The sequence below is a fragment of the Tenrec ecaudatus genome, chromosome 1 (genome assembly GCF_050624435.1).
Source record: "Tenrec ecaudatus isolate mTenEca1 chromosome 1, mTenEca1.hap1, whole genome shotgun sequence".
In the NCBI taxonomy this organism is placed as follows: Eukaryota; Metazoa; Chordata; class Mammalia; order Afrosoricida; family Tenrecidae; genus Tenrec; species Tenrec ecaudatus.
This window is the reverse complement of record NC_134530.1, coordinates 24,284,373-24,300,910: the sequence shown is the minus strand read 5'-3', so window position 1 is coordinate 24,300,910 and position 16,538 is coordinate 24,284,373. Positions and strand designations below refer to the sequence as shown.

The 16,538-nt window shown below is 52.7% G+C and overlaps 1 non-coding gene across 1 annotated transcript; it reads right to left on the bottom strand.

The window, feature by feature from the left end:
• Positions 1-886: 886 nt before the first annotated feature.
• LOC142437768 (small nucleolar RNA SNORA9) lies at positions 887-1,021 on the bottom strand. Its single transcript, XR_012782289.1, has one exon. It is a non-coding gene; the product is annotated as a small nucleolar RNA SNORA9 (small nucleolar RNA).
• Positions 1,022-16,538: the final 15,517 nt, after the last annotated feature.

Genomic DNA, 16,538 nt, shown 5'->3' with positions numbered 1-16,538 from the left:
CAAGCATTTAACCATTTTCCCACAAGGACTTCTGCCTCAAACCCCGGACAACCACGAATCTACTTTCTGATTCTTGGATTTCCCTGGTCTGGACACTCTATATCAATGGAATTCTATGCTACGTGTTCCAGATTCATCCACATTGCAGCCGTTATCAGAGCTCTATTCCTTTTAATTGTGGAATAATATTCCATTGGGTGGATGAATCACATTATGTTTACTCATTCATTTGGTTTTCCATTTGGGGGACTATTGTGAATAGTTCCGTTACGCACATCAATGTCCAAGTTCTTTGGATAGATATAACTAAGCATGGAATTATTCTGCACATGGCGATTCATGAGCAGCTTCAGCTTCTTTGGAAACTTAATGTAGGATGGTGTCTTTTGTTTGTTTTTTTCTTTTTCTTTTTCACTGTCTCTTTTAAATCCTTTCTTGTCACAAAAGTTAAATTGTTGGAAATACAAATTCCCCAAAATAGTTTTCTCTCTCCTCAAATGGAAATCCAGTGCTCTGTAATATGTAAAAGTGAATACAAGCAAGATTAAAACAGACTGTAGTTTGTCAAAAAAACAATTGACAGTAAATCATTTTATTTAGAGTCTTCTGATTTCCAAAGCACCTGGATTTCTTCAAAAAACTCAAACTCATTGCCATTATGTAGATACCAACTCACAGCGACCCTGTAGGACAGAGTAAAGCTGCCCCTATGGGTTTACAAGACGGTAACTGTTTATAAGAGTATAGAGCCTCATCTTTCTCTGCCAGAGCTGTTGGTGGTTTTGAACAGCTGACCTGGTGGTTATTAGCCCGATACATAACCAATACCCTTACCGGGGCTCTTTCTGGGATTTCTCCCCCCTTCCACCCCCCCGCCCCTTTTCCTGAATGTCTGAAATTTCTATAACCTTGCTCTGTAGATATTGTAGAGCAAGGCCTCAAACCACTTCAAAGCTGCTCTTGCAAGCACTGAAGGAATGCACAGGGTTACTCCAAACCCAGGCACGCTGGAGGCTTGCAACTTTTTCTTTTTAATCATTTTATTGGGGCTCTTACAGCTCTTATCACAATCCATACAAACATCGATGTGTCAAGTATATTTGTATATTTGTTGCCCTTATCATTTTCAAGACATTTTCTTTCTACTCGAGCCCATGGTATCAGCTCATTTTTTTCACCATGAATCCTTGATAATTTTTAAATTATTATTTTTTCATATCTTACACTGACTGATGTCTCCCTTCACCTACTTTTCTGTTGTCTGTCCTCCTGGGAGGGGGTTATATGTAGATCATTATATGTACATTATATGTAGATCATTGTGATCAGTTCCCCCCTTCTCCCCCCATCTTCCCCTTCCCCTCCTGGAATGGCTACTCTCATTATTGGTCCTGAGGGGTTCATCTGTCCTGGATTCCCTGTGTTTCCAGCTCTCGTCTGTACCCGTGTACATGCTCTGGTCTAGCCAGCTTTGGAAGGTAGAATTGGGGTCGTGATAGTGGGGGGGGGGTGTCTTAAAGTCTGTGTGCCCTCTGACCCGTGGGGCAAACCCACTGACAGCAGAGCCCTGGGAGACACAGCCTGGCTGTTCACAGGCGTGGCCAGCAACCGTGTCCCCAGCATAATCTTAGGGAGGAAGATAACGGGGGCATGGGGGTGGGGGTGGTGGGAAGGATGGAATGGGCTCAGGTGCCTTCAGCTGTGAGATATACAGAGCTTTGACAAACCAAGTCCCATGCTGGGAGCTAACAGCCAGCTTTATGGGACAGTATGCGACATTATTACTATTATTTCTTTGAAAGTTATGTAAAAAGTAGACAAAAGAAAGAAAGAGAAAAACCAACCACCTACAGCCATACATGAATTGGCTTCATGGGCTCAGCTTGAACACAAAGCAGCCTCATGTGGGAGGTGGGTGGGACCAGTGGGTTTTCCCAACCCCCAAGGCCACGTGCTCCACTGCACTCCAAGTCGCGCCCCCCCCCCCCCCTCCACCAGTCATCTAGTGCAGTCTGAAAGGAAAATCCACTGCAGCACTGTGGACGGAAGTGAAACCGTTCAGCAGTAATTGTCCCCTTTGTTCAGAGGCAGCTGTGAGCTTCGGAGAACTTTCAAAGCAGCCGCTTTGAATGGGAGCCTGCTTCTTCCTTTGTACCCAAAGAATGAGGCGTGCTGGCTTCTTCCGGGCTGTCCTCGCCAGCTGCCCTCTGACTTCTCCCTGGCAGTCTCTCTTCACCTTCACCCATCTGTCTATCAGTTCACTCCCTCCCTCATCACATATTTGAGGAGCATCTTAGCACTCCTGTCCCCCAAAACTTCCTGCTGTTTGCCATTGAATTGCATCCCACCCCCCAAATATGTGCTGGAATCCTGAGCCGGATACTTGCAGATAAGAGAGGGTGTAAATCTTTTCTGTAAAGCGTCAGTCTTGGAAAACCACAGGGGCAGTTCTAGTCTGTCCTGTCGGGACACACTGAGTCGGCATTGACTCCGGGCCGGTGAGTTGTGTGTGTCCTTTCTCCAGCCTTGTAGACGTGATCCTGGGAGGGAACAGGGTTTTCTCTGTGTTGCTCAGGTCGGATGAGGGCAAGAGTGTGTTTCACAATATAAGAAGAGCAGATTTGGGACACCAGAGGGCCCAGCACGTCACCTGGAGGTGGCCAAGGAGCCAAGGGGCCTAGGGATGACAGAAAGGGGAGACTGTCCTTCTGAGCCAACAGAGAGCTTTCCCCTAGAGCCAGTGCCCCAAATTCAACTTCTAACCCCCAGAACTGTAAGACAACAGTCTGTTCTTTCAAAACACCCCGGAGGGACGGGGAGCATTTCTGTTAAGGCAGCACTAGCAGACGGAGACTCCACCCAATGCCTCTAACATCAATGAAATGACAAGCTGCGGCCAGTGCTTTCAAAAAACATCCAAGGTATGAAAAGACTCCGCTGCTGGGAGGTGGACACGGTGAATGAGAACAGGTGCAAAGGCCCTGAGGTAGAAACAAGCTTGGATGTCAGAGAAGCAGAGAGGAGGCTGATGTAGCTGGAAATAAAATGACGAGGGAAGGGCACAGGGTGGGGGTGGGATCACAGACGTGGGAGGAGAGGGCTCCTGAGGTGGGCGAGGATGGTGGGTTTGACCTGAAGCAAAGGGAGCCATGGGAGGCTTCAGAGCACAGCAGAGACAGGACCTGACTTTTAAAAATAGATACGTAACATGAAAGTCACCGCTTAAAAGTGAATGGCCCCGTGGGCCTGAATACCTCCATCGGCTGGGCTGCAGCCACTTCCGCCTGGCTCCAGAACACTCGCATCACCTGAAACCAGACCACTCCCCAGTCAGCCACCAATCTCTGTCTCGATGGATTTGTCAGTTTAGGACGTTTCAGAGAACTGGAAGCCATCACACAATACATGGCCTTTGAATCAGGCTTCTCCAACGCATAGTCTTTACAGAACAGATTGGCCGGGCTGGCATGGAGGTCTGCACCGGGATGAGGCAGGGCTGCAGGATCAACCTTTGCCTGCATCCCACTGCAAGGCTAGCTGGGCCTGGAATCCATGCCCCTCCAGGACAGCCTGGACCATGGAGTACACAGGCTCCAACTCCTTCACCCCTCAAACTCCAGACTCACGGCCACTGAGTCCATTCCGACTTGCAGTGACCCTGGAGCACCGGGTAGAACTGCCCCCTCTGGGTTTCCCAGGCCCTAATTCCTTTCAGAAATAGAAAACCTCTTTCTCCCTTGGAGTGGCTGGTGGTTCCGAACTGCTGACCTGAAGGTTAGCAGCCTAACACATAACAAGCCTCCTTTCACCCCAGAAAAGGTGAGGTGTCTCTCATCTGCCTGAAGGCCAGAGCTGAGGTCAAACTCCCTGAGTTTTCTGGCCCACACCCTTGCCTGGTCTCCCCACTGTCCCCACTTATCCTTCCTGCTCGCCTCCTGACTTTCCTACCCAGGTATTCTGAGACCTATCTGCTCAGCTCTGGGTGAGAAAGACTGGGCTTTCTATACCCATAGAGAGTCAGCATCTCAGAAACTCACAGGGACAGTTCTACCCCATTCTGTAGGGTCACTGTGGGCTGGCATCAACTCAATGCCCATGAGGGAGTGTGAGAATTCTTCTAAATCAGCTGCTCACAGTCTCCGGAGCCTGCCGGAACAAAGAGCCAGCGGGCAGGGCCTTCAAGCACAGCAGTGTATTCTTTCGCTGTCTGAACCTGGGGCGTCCGTGGGATGGTGTTCCTGCCAAGGGCTATGGGGAAGAGCCACCCTCCTCTCATCCAGCTTCCTGCGGTCCCGTCCCTCCAGTGCCTGCTCGGTGTGGGGGTGTCCTCTCCTCTTCTGAAAAGGACACTTGACCTTGGATGTCGGGCCCACTCTAAGTCTGGGATGATTAGCTGACGACACTTAGCTAATTCTATCTGTAATGACCCTCTTCAAATGAGACGTCACAGCCAATCATAGAGACAGTCACTGCATCAATGGTTTCTTAGAAATATGGCAGGGCAGGCTGGGGGGAAGTGGGGCGCTAATCAGGATGAATACAAGAATAAAGAAAATGTTTTCAAAGTGATCGTGGTGATGATTGTACAACCTTTCTGAGGTGGTTAAGTCATTGAATCGTATGACACGTGAAGTATATGCCAATAAAACTGTTGGGGACCTCCCCCCAACTACCGTGATCCGAATTCTACCTTGCAGGCCTGGATAGGACAGAGGCTGTACACTGGTACATATGAGGGCTGGAGGTACAGGGAATCCAGGGTGGATGATACCTTCAGGACCAAGGGTGTGAGGGACGATGCTGGGAGAGTGGAGGGTGAGTGGATTGGAAAGGGGGAACTGATTACAAGGATCCACATGTGACCTCTTCCCTGGGAGAGGGACAGCAGAGAAGGGGGGAAGGGAGACTCCGGATAGGGCAAGATATGACAAAATAACGAGGTATAAATTACCAAGGGCACATGAGGGAGGGGGGAAAGGGGAGGGAGGGGAAAAAAAAAGAGGACCTGATGCAAGGGGCTTAAGTGGAGAGCAAATGCCTTAAGAATGATTGGGGCAGGGAATGTATGGATGTGCTTTATACAATTGATGTATGTATATGTATGGATGGTGATAAGAGTTGTATGAGTCCCTAATAAAATGTAAAAAAAGAAAAAAAACTGTTGGGGAAAAATTATTAAAAATGCTACAAATATATGTATGCACACACACACAACCCCCCCAAAAATGTTACAATTTAACTTAACTGTATCTACGTGAATTTCCTTTCTGATGCACTGAGGTCACGACTATTCAAATCCAAGGGAATTCAGTGAAGGTTTAATCCCTGTGGTGGAGAATCTGCCAGTGGCTTTGGGGCTGTCTCTGCCACCGCTACTGGCGCTTCTTGTTGATGGTCCTGAGATCCCCCTTTTATGCCCGGAGCTGGCGGCTCGGCTCATTTGAAGCACAGTGGGACAGACTCCGTGGGAGTCTCATAGCCTTATTTGCCTGCAGGAGCCCTGGTGGCACAGTGGTTCCACGTTGGGCTGCTAATTGCCAGGACAGCAGTTTGAAGCCACCGACCTCTCCACGCGAGAAAGGCAAGGCTTTCTACTCCCACCAGAGTTACAGTCCCAGAAGCCCGCAGGGCAGTTCTACTCTGCCCTATAGGGTTGCTCTGGGTCAGCGTCCACTGCCCAATGGCAGTGGGTTTTAGAGTTTTACGTGGCCTGGTCCCACCCCAAAGGTGCCACGTCCCACACTCACATTATTAGCAAGCTATCCAATCCCTTTGGTGGGCCACAAATGCACCACATAGTCCTACCCAGGCGTTCTGTGAGTCTACAAAGACTGCCTAGAAAAGCCATATCAAGCAGCTCGCCACACACTCGCACCGTCAGACGCTGATTCAGCACCGAGATGGTGCAAGGCAGTTGGCCCACAACCCCTCATTTCCTCTTTGACAATCACACCCTGGGTTACACATGAGGATCGGAGACCCACGGAGGTTCGTCTCTGACCCTCACTCATCAGGGCTGGATCACTGAGGCACACTCCGCTGGCTGCATCAGACCCCAAAGGGAATTAATCAGTCAATGGAACACAAAAGGAGGGCTTCAGGCTCAGCTGGATCAAGGGACTCCAACACACTTACCTGGGCAGCAGCTCCCTGCATTTCTTGGAGTCACCTTCAGTTCCCGTTCGGCAGGAGGCCGGCTGCCCAGGAGCTCTGGGGCTGACCTGTGTGAGCTTAAAATCCCCCAAACCAAACCCATTTCCTGTTGAGTGATCCCAGCTCACTGTGGCTTCATGTGAAGCCGACTAAAATGGAATTTTCTTGCCTGCAATCGTTACAGCGGCAGGTGGCCAGGCCTTTCTTCTGCTGCACTGCTGGATGAGCTGGACCTGTCCCCTCCATGTTAGTAGCTGAGCACGACCCAGGAGCCTTCTGTGAACTTAAGGAACATGAAAGAATGCTCTATTCCTGTCACCATGAGAATCACACTTTACTGATCAATCTCAGTGGCTGGGGGACCACGGGGCGGGGGCAGGGGCACACAATTCACTGAGCCGTGAGGCCTTGGTGAATTTTCTGGGAAGGTAGTAGATGCAGTGCTCGGCAGAAAAGGGAACATCCCAGGCCCAGTCCTGGTCCCAGTCACCTAGGTCGTGTTAGGAGCAGGTCACCTCACTAAAGGACCCAAAGCCATATCGGGTTGCAGAAAATGAGGCCCAAGTGAAGAGGCCCAGGAGGAGGTGAGGGTCAGGGTGCAGGTTGGGAGTGTTACAGATCCCTAGTCTAAGGGAGAGTGTAAAAAGTGTGCGCACAAGGGCAACTGGGGCACGAGGAGGCAGCGGCTGCCCAGCACTGCCAAGCCGCCTCTGAGGGTGACATTTATCTTCTTCAAAAGGCCTGTTCTAGTATCCTCTCAGCCCCTCCCGGTCCCCTCTCTGCTCCAGTTTCTTGTTTACCCACCCAGGGCCACGGTTTATTTTAGGATGCCAACGTCTGTCCTGCTCACTGTCTGTGGCCACCTGCCAGGGCCACGCGCCAGGAGAAGGGAGCCAGGGGAACCCAGCCCGCCACCCAGAAGGCGAGCTCCCGGGAGAGCTCTTGGTCTGGCTAGAGCTAGACCACCCGTCCTTCTCATTCCTCATCATAGATGAGGACAGTGGCCATCAGAGGTAGAATTCTCACCTCTCATCTGGGAGTCCAGAGTTCAATTCCTAGCCAGCGAACCTTGGGCACTGCCACCCTGTGTCTGTCTGGGGAGGCTGGTGTGTGGCTCTAATGCGGACCGGGTTTCAGCAGAGCTCCCAGACTAAGACAGACCAGGAAGAAAGGCCTGCAGCTGACTGCCAAAGAGCAGCCAGTAAAAAGCCTACGGATCCAGAGGGACAAAAATCAACAGACACATGGAAGCAATAAGCGCAATGGACGAGGGGGCCATGTAATCACAATTCTGAGATCAGAGGCACTAGCTGGTGCCCACCTACCACCACCAATGGCTCTGAAAAGGGTTCGCATTAGAAGGTCCTGGACAGAGCTGGGAGAAATGTGAACCCCAACTCAAAATCATAAAAGAGACCAGGTTTACGGGTCAGGCAGAGAGGGGTGGTAGTGTCTGCGTTCCCATACAGACAGTGGGAGGAACGGAAAACAGAGACCCAGAGAGGAAGTGGGATGAGCGAAGGGGCAGCTAGTCATGGAATCAGCATGGATTGAATTGCTGAATGGAAATCTATGATCGGCTTTATAAACCACCTAATTCACAGTGGAAAAAACCCGACCATGACAAACCCCTCTCCCCACCATGGATCACCGGGGCGGGGGCAATTCCAGTGGGAGCCCCTCATGGGGATGGTGCAGGACCTGGTAGTATTTCCATCCATTGTATGTGATGTCGTCACGGGGTGGGCACGCAGGGGGCTACTGGCAGGCAACACCCAACAAGGACGCTGAGCAGCAGGACTGCGTTCCCGTAATTGCACAACTGTCGGTCAATTTCCTGGTAGAGAGTCCCAGCCAACAGGAAAGGCAGCACATGAAAACCCACCACCCCATGTCCTTCACCCCCGTGCCAGCCAGGCCTTGTGGATTGCTCCGCTCACCCCAGACTCACAGCCACCGGTGCCAGAGCAGGGCTGCGCGCCACCTCTGCGCGTCCTGGTTGGTTGGCACCGTCTCGTCTCCTTGTGGAGAATGCCCACGCCCCTTGGGCCACTTCTGCTTGTGCCACGCAGGGACGTGCAGGGCACCCTCCTAGTGGTGCAGCCCGGCTCCGCCCCCTTCCCCGGGTTGCTCCTCCCCTTTTCACAGAAACGCACTGTCCCCTGAGGCCCGCCCGGGGTGTCCCAATCTGGGGGACACCGCTCCCTGGGAGGCGCTGGAATGATCAATGATCGGGGTGGGGGTGGGAGTGGAGGCTGCAAAAGCACATACCTACCTTTGATCCTGTAGGATGGTCTTCGTCTTCCGTAAAAAGCCTTTCACTGCGGGGGGGTGGGGGTGGCGGCGGCGGCTGTGAGGTGCCGTCGAACTGGCTGGTTCGGAACTGTAAGGACCCAATGCACAACCCAGGGAAACGGCACCCGGTCCTGCATCAGGCTGGCAGTTGTTCTGACGGGTCAGCCCACTGAGGCAGCCACTGTGTCCATCCACCTCGTTGAAGGCGTCCTCTTTTCCAGTGCCCCTCCACTTGACCAAGCACGATGTCCCTTTCCAGGGACATGTCCAACGTAGGTGACACAAAGTCTTGCCTCTAAGGAGCGTTCTGGCTGTACTTCGTCCCAGACAGGCTTGTTGATTGTGTTGATGAGACACTTGCCGGTCATCCTCTCTTGTGGTGGCGGCTTGTGTGTCTGTCGCTGTGATGCTGGGAGCAAGGACACTGCAGGGTCACCCACAGGGACAGCTTCAGCAGAGCCGCCACCTTACGAACAGAGTACGAAGAAGGATTGGGCTGTCTATTTCTGAGGAATTAGGCACTGAAAACCTGATGGACAAAATTGACACAATGAGCAACGATGAGACATACAATATTCCTCTGGTTCTTGAATGCTTCCTCCCCCTCTCGATCATGATCCCAATTCTACCTTACATATCCGGCTGGACCGGGAGATGTGCACTGGACCGGATGGGAACTGGAAATACGGGGAATCCAGGACAGATGAGCCCCTCAGGAGCAGTGGTGAGAGTGGCGATACTGGGAAGGCGGAGGGAGGGTGAGGGAGAAACGGGAAACAGATGACAAGGTCTACATGTAACCTCCTCCCTGGAGGACAGACAGCGGAGAACTGGGTGAGAGAGACGTCGGATAGTGTAAGATATGATAAAATAATAATTATTTATAAATTGTCTGGGGGAGGGGGGAGCATGGAGGGAAGGGAAAATGAGGAGCTGATGCCAGGGGCTCAGGTGGAGAGTGGGTGTTTTGAGAATGATGATGGCAACATATGTATAAATGTGCTGGACACAAATGATGTATGTACGGATTGTAAAAAGTTGTAAGAGCTGCTAATAAAATGATTTTTAAAAAATTGACACATTGACAGGGAGGTGCTCAGTAATTTATTTTTTCTGAAAAGGGGGTGGAAACCGGTCAAATAAATCTGGGGACCTATGCTTTCATCTCTGCAGTTGCTGCTGGCTGTTTGATCTCCAGGGAACACCCTTAAAAGAGCATGGATTCTTAGGACAGAGGTGTGTTCATTTTCCTCATTGGACTAACCTCTTATTTGGTGCTAAGAAGACTTTCAGGCGTACTTTGGGCTCGAAGTTTAAAGAGTAGCCTCGGATGATCGTTTCTGGGGTTCACTCGTCCTCCAGGGCTCCAGCAAGTCGAGAGTCCATGAGAATGTGAAATGCACTTCAGGATTTCCCCCCTCTAGTTGAGGATTTTTCTATGGAATCTTTGATCCGAATGTTCAGGAAGGGTAGCTGGGCACCACCCAGTCCTTTCGGCCTCATGGCTGTTCAGGGGGTGGTGAGCCACACTGCCTGTATTCTTTTATTCTGGCCTCTGCCTTTCTTACGCCAGGCAAATGGAGACTACTGGTTCTTCCCTGGGTGGCTGCTTGCAAGCTTTTAAGGCCCCCAAATCTCTCAGGACCATCAAATCCATTCCAAGTCATCGCAACCCTGTAGGACAGAGTAGAGCCACCCCTGTGGGTTTCCGACACCGTTCCTCCTTATGGGTGTAATGTGCCTCGTCCTTCTCCCGAGGAGGAGCTGGTGACGTTGAACTGCTGACTCTGTGGCTAGCAGCACACCCCGGAATCATTACACCACCAAGGCTCCTTTAAGACCCCTAATACTGCACAACTAACTGGGAGGACGAATCGAAGGACTGAGCCTATTAGGTCAGTTAGCTGGGATGTCCCCTGAAGCCATGACCTTTCCAGCCAACCTAGGAACCACATCCCAGGGAGTGTACCTTAGTTCCCTAGCGCTGCTGAAACAGAAATGGTTCTTCACTCACAGTTTCGGAGGCTGGAAGCCACGTTCTGGGCCTCCGCTCTAAGGGAAGGCTCTAGAGAGACTCTCTTTCCAACCTCTGTGGGCATTGATGGGCCTGACATGCCTTGATCTCCTCCATGTCCTTGGGGCACCAATCTTTCCCTGGGTCTATGAGGTTCTCAGCGAAGGGACCCCAGGTCCAAAGGATGAGCTCCCCTCTCAGCTCTTCTTTCTCGGTCCTGTGGACTCTGCTCCCTTGTTTAATCTCCTTTATATCTCGAACCCGGAATGTGCAGATGGCATGCCACCTCGTTAACATCACTGCCGGTTCAAATGCATCGCTAACTGCCAGTGCCAATGAATAGAGTGTTGGTGAAGAACACTGAAAGTACCATGGACTGCTAAAAGGACAGACAAATCTATCTTGGAAGAAGTATGGCCAGAGTGCTCCTGAGAGGCAAGGATGGAGAGACTGGGTCTTATGTACTTTGGACACGTTGTCAGGAGAGACCACTCCCTGGAGAAGAGCATTGTGGTCGTCACCTAATCTGGTGTCAACTTAAGGATTGAGAGTGTAGGGGTGGAAGTCTAAATTGTCAATCTGGAGATAGCCCATGAGACTTCTGTGTGGGCATGGCCTTCTCCTGGGAATTCTGGGAAATCTGGTACTTCCTCCTTGGAGATGGAAGACATCTCTCTCTCTCTCTGCCACTCCCTGGGAAACAGTACAGAAGACAAGCTGCATGAACACAACCAGAGCTTTGAAGGTGGAGAAGCCACAGAAAGACCCCTGCCAGCATTGAGATGTTTACAACGGCACTGGACCCAAAGACTTTCTACCCACTGGCTTGTGATCGTCCTGCATTCAGCTTCATTGCATGTGTTTTGTGATTCTGAAGAGGACTTTATAGATTGGTATCAGACATATGGGCTAATACCAGACTTATGGACCTGATCTGGACTGGGCTGGGATGTTTTCTCAATGTTCAATTCCTCTTGCACATAAACCTCCCCCTTATATGAATATGCGTGTTTATGAATTTGTTTCTCTAGTCTCTCCAGACTGATACATATTTGGTAAAGAGGAGAAGGGGCCAAAAAGAGGAGGGCCCAGCTGCAACCATGGGCTCAGGCAGAGGGGCGATTGTGAGGATGGAGTGGGACCGGGTGGTGTTTTGTTCTGTTGTGCCCCGGGTCGCTGTGGGTCGGAACGAACTCGATGGCACCTAACAATAACAACAACAACAACAATGTTGCCTTATTCATATCATAGCTGTTAGATTTCCAACACAGAAGATGATGACAACCGGCTCGCAGAGCACATACGATAAGTCCGTCACAAAGCATTGGGAAAGACACAGAGGAGGGCCCTGGATGAGATGAACGGACACAGTGGCTGCAACAATGGGCTCAAAGCTTAAGAACCATTGTGAGGGTGGCGCCGGGCTGAGCAGTGTCTTGTTCAGTTGTCCGTCTGGGTTGCTGGGAGTCAGAACCGAATGGATGGCACCTAATAACCACTGCGGTGAAATGCCCACGCCTGGCAAGTACATGATGGAGAATGACATTCTACGGAGAAGCCTGGCCCAGCCAAGGTGACACTTATTTGGCGAAGTCAGTCTAGAACATTTCAATCTTTGCTCTTGCCCTCACTCTGCATTCTTCCCACATGTGGAACACGTCCGTCCCTCATTCCGGGTGTTGATGGGTGCCATCGAGTCAGCGCCACTCCATGTACGCACCACCGCCCGGCAACCGTTGTGTCCAGCCATCTCGGTGATGTCCCGTGCCAGGACCGGTCCTTCCTGATAACATGTCCCCAAAAGGGGAGGCAAAAACCGGGTGTTTCCGCTAAGGAGCATCTGGCTGGACGTCTCCTGACACGGATTTGTTCCTCCGTGTAGTTCATTAATATTCTTCACCATCAGGCAGAGGCCTCCCGTCCCCTCAGCCTGTGCGTTCATTGTCCAGCTTTCACATGCACCCGAGGCGCCTGAGCCTGCCGTGGTCGGTGCCTCTTAGTCCTCCAAGGGAGTATCTCTTCTTCAGCCCTCGGCCTCGCCAGTCTGTTTCCCTCCGTTAAAAACGTCTCACTTGAGAATAATGATTGTGGCAGTTACGTCACCTCCTGTCCACTTGAGGAAGGGGTGGGGTCTAGTCTGTCAATCAGGTCATAGCCAATGAGGCCTCTGTGTGGGCATGGCCTTCTCCTGAGGATGCTGGGAACTCCTGTCTTCCTCCCTGGAGGCGGGACATACGCACTCTCTCTGCTACACATTCAGAAGGTCACCAGACTTGTTTTCCAAGGTACTGCTGGGTGGCCTTGAACTATCCACCTACAACTTGTAGTTGACTGTGTCACCCTGTGCTCCACTCAGGGACTCCGACTAATAATGTCAGTCATTGTCTGTTGACTGGCACGTGGCTGCCAGGGACCATGCGACCTGCGACCCGCTGGGGCCTGTGGGAAGGAACCCCACAACAGTTGCACAATGGGAGGAGATGGGGAGGGGCCGATCCAGAGAAAAGAACCAGTGTAAGAGGAGAGCAAATGTTTTGAGAATGATGAGGACAATCAATGTATGCCCTTTACACAATTGATGTATGTATGGATTGTGATAAGAGTTGTATGAGCCCCTAATAAAATAATTTTAAAAAAAAGAATCATCGTGAGAAAGTCCTTTGGCCAAGGTTGAATTTTGGGGTGTATGGTGTGAGGTAGGGATCAAAGCTCGGCTGGCCATTCCCCCATTCCCCACCCTCTCGCCCTGATATTCAATTGCTTCAGAATGAATTATTTAAAACCCTACTCTAGTGTCAGCTCGGGCAGCTAAGTAGAGACTGCGCGGGGGGGGGGGGGGGGGGGGGGGAGGGGGGATTACCACATAGGCCCCAGCGGGCTCTGACCCCGCCCACTGTAACCCCGCCCACTGTCGTCCCCTGGGACCCGCCCCAACGCCAGTGTGCACATTCAGCGCTGTCAGCGCCGCAGAGTATTTTTAAAGCCATGAGCCTTTGCCAAAGGAAGAGGGTGGGGAAGCCCAGGCCAGCTCCAACTCGCTTCCTTCCTGCGGGGATGAATAAATGTCCCTTCTGCCTCCTGCCCTCCCAACCTCCTTTTTCCTTTTCCTGCCTCCTTGGGGGCGGGGGGAGCTGGCCATCTGTGTGTGCGTGTGCGCGCGCGTGTTCCCTGTGCAGGAGGGTCAGCGCCTTCATCCATCCAGCCGCCATCGTCGCTGCTGAACCTCGGATGTCCAGTCCCCTGTCCCACTGCAGCCACAGAGAAGGTAAACCTGCACCAAGTCACTCCCCAGCTCTGCATGCTGGATGAAACCACCTCACTCCCAGCATTACTGTTGGATCCTCCTCCTCCTCCTCTTCCCATCACTCATTCCATTCTAGCCACACCCAATTCCTGGCCGGTCCTGAAACCTGCCAGTTCATTCCTGCCTCAGGGCCTTTGCTCCACCGTGCTTCGTCTGAAGTGGCCCCTCCTCTTCTCTGTAGGCCTGCCTCCAGGCGGCCCCCACCCCCACTCCGGACAGTAGCCCTCCCCCCTCCAGTTCCTTCCCCTGCTTCCTGTTGGCTTTCCTCCTCGTGATTATCTTTATAGAGCCTCCTTTTTTTCTTTTTTTTCACCAAGTGGCCTTCTCTGCTCATTGTCCCTCCAGCACCCAGCCCGGACTCAAGCTGTTAAGGCCCCAGCAGGGAGAAGGGACCAGAACACAGAGGCCCAGGCACGGGGTGGACGGCAGACATTGGCCCCAACCTCTCCATAGCTCCTGGAAGCGGCCAGGTCACAGATCCTAGCGGTCAGCCCGGTGATCTGGGGCAAGCCCACCCCTGCGCAGAGCCTCAGGTTCCTTCCCTGAAAGCACCCAACCTAATTGCGCCCTTCTGCATCTGGTGCGGCCAAGGCAGAGGCCACGGCACGGAGCCACCGTCATCTCCAGTCCTCAGGGAGCCAGAAGCCTGGTCCAATGAATGGTGACGGTGGGGTGGGGGCAGAGTCACACCCCACGGCCCTTCCTTCCCTCCCTCCTTCTTTCTGCCCAGCGCAGGGCCCATGGCGCCATAGCCTCAATTGCAGACCAGCAGGGCACCCACCAGCCCCCCACGCCTAGGTGCCTTTCAGCCTCCCCAGCTCTTCCTCCTCACGGGCATGCTCACTAGACAAGCCCCACCCACTTCCCCTCCCCTCCAGGTGAGTCCCGCCCACTGAATGGCTTCGCCTTGGATCTCCCATTACCTCTCCTGGGGAAACTCTCATCTCACCCTTTGAAAGAATCTCTCCACCCACAGGTCCCTGCCCCCTCCTCATGGGGGCCCCCTGGTCCCACCCCGTTCCCCCCAACAACCCTCCTGGCCTTGTACAAGTTTCTACACCCCCATCCTGTTCTAGACCCTCAGCTTCTTCCAGGGTAGATTGCGCATTGCCTGCGCCCTGGCCCCGCCCACAGCTCGGAGCTCCACCCCCGCCTTAAGGGGCAGGGGGTGTCGCTTCAATTCTCACCCTTGCCCCCTTAGTTCTCAGTCCAATGATTCTCCGTGAACACAAAGGGACCATCCTGCCTCCAACACCTATCTTAGGGCCCCAACACCTTCTTTGGGGCTGGCCCACCCTTGGCACTTGGTGGACAGATGGCTGCGCCTGGAGGTGGCTGGATAAACCTGGAAGTGAGGCATGTGGGGGCCCAGACTCAGTCAGAGGGGAGAGCTCTCCACCTTGTCTTGTGAAATCTCACCCCCACTCAAGGGGCTGTGTCCAGGGTCCGGTTGTGTTCCCTGGTAACCAAGGTCCACAGCAAGTGTGCATCTGCCTAAGTCACGCAGCCAGGGGTGTGCATGGGAAAGGTTGATTCTCAGCAGACACCCTGCACGCTTCACCCCACTCCCCAGCCCACCCTGTCCCTGCCTCCTCTCCATGCTCTGCCCGCAGTCCCTCTCAGGAGAGTCTTCATGGAAGAGGCACAGTTGCTCTCAGTCGGTCCCAGCCAAGTAGTTCCCGGACAGCCAGCCCCTCCCTGGGAACAATTCAGCCCCTTGACCTGAAAGACCCACCAAATCTGCCCTTCCCTCCTCACCCCACGACTAGTGTCAGATTACCCCATCAGCCAGGGCAGCCCTCTCATTGTCCCTGCTTCCCAGACCGTAGTGGACAGTCTCCCATGTTTTCATGGCACCAAAGATTCTGCTTCCAGGTCTGGCTGGCATTTGTCTCCCAGCCCCCAGCACCTCCCTAAGATCAAAGCCTCTGCAGTTACAGTTCCCTACAGGCACTGAGGACCCCCAAAAGCAAGGTAAACTCCGGCTTACTCATGTTGATTTACTAATCTATTCACCACAGAGTTTTAAATAAGCACTAGTGTGTTCATGCTTACCTTGGCTATTGGATGACGCACCCATGCCCACGGCCTCTACTCAGACACTGCCCCACCCTCCTCCCTGTGGCATCCAGCCCTGCTCCTCCTCTTCTGCTTGGAATAAAACCCACATTCCCTCCAGGGCCCTGTCCTGTCTTGCCCCACAGATGCCCGCACCCCCAGAGCAAGCTCAGACCTCTCTGCTTTCACCTGCTCACGCGAAAGTGTGCCTCGTTCCCACCTGGGAACCTCCGCACCCGCAGCACCCTCTGCTGGGAACACCTTTTCCGGTGCCCCACCCTCTTTTTCCTTAAAAAAAAAAAAAGTCGATTGTTGTTATTGAAAGTATACACAGCGACACATAGTAGGGGGCTTCACAAAGCTTGTGGGAATTAAAACAACAACAACAACAGAAAACAACACACGGTGGCGAGGCTGTGGAGAGATTGGCACCCTCAACCACTGCTGCTGGGACTCCGTGTGCACAACCCCCGTGGGAAAGCGGTATGACACCATCCTCAACAACTAGTAGTGTGGTAGACATTCCACAGGATGAGCCAGCAGCCCCTCGGCTGGGCACGCACCCTGAGAAGTAAGCGACATCATGCGAACCCACATATGCCCTCCCCTGTTCGTCACACCACTGCTCCCAAGAGCAAGCAGCTGGGGACAGGCCGGATGGCCACCAGTAGAGGGACGGATGAAGCAGCCCAGGTCCATGGGCACAATGGCGTA